Raw genomic sequence first — 5479 nt, forward strand, 5'->3', positions numbered from 1 at the left:
TTTTCTGACAACTAATCTTTTGTTTTTCTTCTTACATCACTCTATGTATATGAGTATAATGATAGAACTAATTATTAATAGATCAGTTGGTTAATTTATTTAAACAGCTAAGTAGTTGATATAGGTCAGAATTTTGAATTCTCAAATTTTGAATTTACAATTTTAATTTTAGAGTTCTTAATTATTTTAATTCTAATAAATTCTTCTGATATTTAATCATTCATTATTGAAAATTATGAGAAAATCACTTGGGGGAATATGTGACATATATTTACTCTTCCAAATGTGCCTTTAAATTAACTTATTTCCTTTTCAGAGTTAAAACATGAAGACACTTAATCTCCACTACAGATGAATGAGTTGCAAAGAAAAATTCCCATTGCAGAAGAAAATCTTCTATTAAAATAAAGGTGTTATAGAGTTACAGGAGCAGAAAACATCTACAAATTCACTCTAATTTGTTTGTATTACATAAATCTAAATTTGCTAAGGTAAATATGGAGAGAAAAAATCAAGCACATTAAAATAAAAAATCAAGAAATGCCATTTTCTACCACATCCATTTTTTAATGCAATTCTTTCATCCCAACCACAAACTCCAAATCTTACTTTCAAGGCCCTTAAATAGAATGCCACGATTGGGTAGTGGGGTGAGAGCTTAAACTCTAGAACTTGAGACATTGTGTGACATCAAGCAAAAAAAACAAAAGGAATTTTCATTTGTTAATAAAACTCCTTCATTATATTTGGGGGGACATTTAATATAAACATTTTATGAGTTCCAAATCAGATGTTTTCCTCATCACTCTGGAGAATGTGTTCGTGCACAATGGTCTTTAAATGTTATGTGTAATTATGGGCAAAACAATGTCTAGACTGCCTTTCAATCTCTACCTCAGTACAACTATTAATATGGCAGATGACTGCACTTTCATATTTAGGGAAGTATTTAAATCCATTTGTAAGAACATGAAAAATTTAACATATTTCTCCTCTTTTAGAAACTGAAAGGATGCCAAGAACATTGGGATGAAACATGACTTTCTTTCCTTGGCATCAATGCTTATACATGAAGCAGTTGGTTGGCATATTTTGAGAGCATTTAAGAGTGATTGATTATTAATTATACCTTGAGAAAGAGAACACGATGAATAGATTTAATGGTCCTTTCCCTGTGTTCTGAGATATAATTCACATGTTTTTGCATATACAGACTGGCTATTTGTTTGCCTTCGAAGTGAGCAGTAAATTCTCCAGTCCTTGCTCCATTCTAGTTCTCTTTGGTTTATATATTTGTAAGTATTTGAAAATGCCATGAATTCATCTCACACATCTGTACACAGACTGCTAGCATATTATAAATAAAAGTATTCTCAACCATTTTTTTGTAATAACAGCATTGATATTTTAATTTCAAGTCTTTCCAAAAGTTCGAATATCATTATGTGATACAATTGGACCAAGTGGTTATTTATTATGTTTTATCTATGGAAATGATTGATTACTAACATGGGTAATTAATAATGATGCTAGACAGTTAATGCCTCTAATACTATGTATTTTAAAAATATAATTGAAATCCTAAAGAAAGTAGTCTAGTAGAACTTGTGAAGGAGTTTAAAACTTAACAGTGGAATTCTTTATTTTTGTTTTCACTTCCAAATTCTCTCCCTGCCTCTATTGTCAATTGAGAAGGGAAGAAAAATGATATTCCTGTTACATGTGAAGTCATAGAGGAATGGACTTCTTAACCTATACTCCCCTGCCTAATGAAGAATGGTTTTAGTTCATAGAATCTCAGACATAACATTATCTTAGATATAATGCAGAATTTGAAATATTTAAATACTCAAAATCATCTTTGATTCATGGATATATGTATTTTTCCATGATACAATAACACGGGTTACATGATTAGATAGCTATAGATACAGATCCATAAACACACACATACATATATATGCATGTGTATAAGCATGTGTATAAGTATAGACATGTGTGTATACACACATTCATACACAAAACTGTTTTGTTGACTTTAGATAGTATTTTTGATTATGAACTTAACAAACATCAATAAATTTCCATATACAAAAATTAACAGAAAAAAATGATTTTTGTATGTATGCATGAGGATCAATTGAGTTAATCATTTACAATCCTCTTCATTTAAGCAACTAGTGAGATGCTCTACCCTTGATATTTTTATCAAACAGAAACAGCTCTATTGCAGCAATCATCCAAAAACATTATAGTAATGAATGCCAGATAGTCTTCTATAAAGTAGCAAGCTAATTCAAAGTCTAGATTATATTGTATAAAGCTTGGTAGAGTGAAAGAACTTACAGTCAACCCACCAAGAGGAAGTCATTGTCTTCTATGCATTTTAAGTCTTTCCATTTTGTCTCCTCTCCTTTCCCTTCTCCATTCCTTTCTTTTCCTTTCTCCATTACTTTCCTTTCTCTTCTCCTCTCTGTTCTCTCCTCTCCTGTCTTCTCCTCTCCTCTCCTCTACTTTCCTTTCCTTTCTCCATAACTACCAGCTTTGCACCCTCCCCATTGCTATTAGAAGCTCACTTTTGTGTCTAATATGTAGAGTAAAGATAAAAACAAATTAACACTTTGGATATATCTAAAAATATATTTTTGAGTTTGAACTAATTCTTTACTACTCTTTTAAGGAGTGGAAAGAACAGTTAACTAGAGTTATGGTTAATAATTGTATTGATCAAATTTTGTCTCTCAGGATATTTTTTTTCCTTTTACATTATTTAATCATTGTATGTAAGTTATTGTAGTGGATTGTGTGGGGAAATGAGGAGGAGGAAAATTGGCAAGGAGCACAATCCCTACAAGGATGTGTAGAGTTCATCAGTATTTTCAGCTGATATAGTTCACCAAATGGAAGTGGCTAGGGAACCTGCTTCAAAGAGGATCCTGTTGATACATAATGGAAGTGCTATGAAGAGAATTTGCGACCTATGTAGACATTTTGCACCTTTTTTTCCCTGCAAATGACATGGTAAAGAGAAATAAACTGGAGAAGTCTTTAAAACTAATTTAAAATATACTTTTATTGAAGCACTTGGTTTTATGTCACCTAAACTTTCTCCTGCATTTTTGCCCTACCTGCTCCGATTGAGGCAGACAATATGACAAAGAATATTTTTAAAAGAAAAAGAAAGAGGGAACAAAATCAGCAAAAATAATTAACAAGGAAACAAGAAAATCCAAAAATATATACAATGTTCCACACTTGTGGACTTCATACCTATGGTGAAGTATCTTCTCATAGTTCTTGTTTGGACACACTCTCTCTCTCTCTCTCTCTCTCTCTCTCTCTCTCTCTCTCTCTCCAGGCATACACATACATACATTTATCATATAATTTTGTAACATTCATTTTCCATTATTGTGTGGTGAATGTTCTTTCCTTTTTTATTGTTTATTTATTGTTCTTTTTTATTGTAGTAACTCATTATATTATTACTTGACTCTACTTATTTTACTCTACACCAATTAAAGTAAGTCTTTATGTGCTTCAGTAAATTAGTAATATTCATTATTTTAAAGCATTTATACCATTACATTTATGTACTAGTTTATTTAGTCATTCCACAATCTACTTGGCTTCCATTTCTTTGTCATCACAAAAAAGCATGTATGTGTGTGTGTGTGTTATGTAGTGAGATTCTCCATTTATCAATGACCTTCTTGCAACATAAACTCAGAAGCAAAATCTTTGTGCCAGAGGATTTCATTTGCGTAATTTTTATTTTAGCCATTTTATTTGCATAATTACAAAATGTTTTTCAAATGATAATACAGATTCTCAGCTTCACCAACAATTCAAACAACATGTTTCATAGTCCCATTATTTCTTATTCTCTTTCGTCTTATCTGTTGCATTTTTCTATTATTATTTTTTTATTAATCAGTGTCAAATGGTTTTGATGGCTGCTGCTTTACAGCAAAGTTTAAAGTTTGTAAATGTTATTACCCCTTCATTCCTATTCTTTTTAGCATTATTTCCCATGACATTCTACATATTTTGTTCCTTGAAATGTATTTTGTTATGTTTAATTGTATATAGGTATAGCATTAAAACTATAAATTGACTTTGATAACATAATTTTATTTATTAAGACCCTTTACATATGAAACATGGATTGTGAATATATCTCTATTTTTTTCTTTATTTCTTTATAGAATACTTTGTAACTAAATCTTTACAAATATTGCAATGCTTTGGTAGAATGATGTCTCTAATATTTTTCACATTTTTGTTTTAAATAGGATTTCCATATTACTGTTTATTGTAATTTATGGTTACTATTTAGAAATGGTGCTTGTTTTTGTGACTTTCTTTTGTATCCTTCAACTTCACTGAAACTATTGTCAATTAGTATTTTTGCTGATTCCTCATGCTTTCTAAATAAATCATCTTGTCATTAGTAAATAAGGTTAGTTTTTTTTGTCTCTTTTCTCCATTCTTCTACCTCACTTTTTTTGTCTTATTATTATTCCTAACATTTCTTAAATTATATAAAATAAAGGTGAAGAAAATGGGTATTGTTAGTTTACTCCTATATTTCATTCTAAGCCTCTAGTGTATATCCATTTCACATAATGTTCAGGCATTTGGTTTTCTTGGTCTCCTTCTTGGTTGTACCATTGTTGTTGGTTTTATTTCTTTAGTGATGCTTTTCTGTGGGAACAAGTCCTATCAGAAGAGTGATCACATTAATTTTTGCATGACTTCTTTAGCTATCTTTGTGTTTGTTCATTTGCATTAAATGAAGACACATTTTCTAGAGGCCCTGATCATGTGAGTCTTTAAATAGGACAGTGTGTTCTGTACCCCCAGAGTCCCAGAGTCTTGATATTTAAGCAATGCTAGGTTTTCCAACCAGCTGAACATTGATGCCTAGAAGGTTGAGGAGAAAGGAAAAACTGAGGACATATCCTAACATTAGCTGAGGTGAGGCTTCATTTTGTCAGTCATGCCAAATTTGGATTTAAACTTGGTATTGCCTATATGATGGTATAGAGGAAAATGTTTGCCCAAGGCACTGGGGGGTGGGAATGAGGAGAGAAGATTTATTTTTCTTCTATTTTTTCTTTTGTTTGTATTCAGAATAAATGTCACTTTATAAAAGCTAATTGGTACTAAGTAGTTAAATGGAGCCAGGACAATAGTAGTTTGTGGTTAACACTGGAAGAACAAATTTTACTGGAGATAATTTGTTAACATTAGAGAATTATACTACAAGTTTTTAGACATATCCCTATAATGGGAGAGAGACAGAGACAGACACACACACACATACACACACACAAAGAGAGAAAGAGAGGGACAGAGAGAGACAGAAACAGAGAGACAGACAGACAGACAGACAGAGACAGACAGAGACAGAGAGACAGAGAGAGACGGAGAGAGAGAGAGAGAGAGAGAGAGAGAGAGAGAGAGAGAGAGAGAG

The sequence above is a fragment of the Petaurus breviceps genome, unplaced genomic scaffold (assembly GCF_028583685.1).
Source record: "Petaurus breviceps papuanus isolate PSGF00001 unplaced genomic scaffold, PetGlider_PUasm1.0 184, whole genome shotgun sequence".
Lineage (NCBI taxonomy): Eukaryota > Metazoa > Chordata > Mammalia > Diprotodontia > Petauridae > Petaurus > Petaurus breviceps.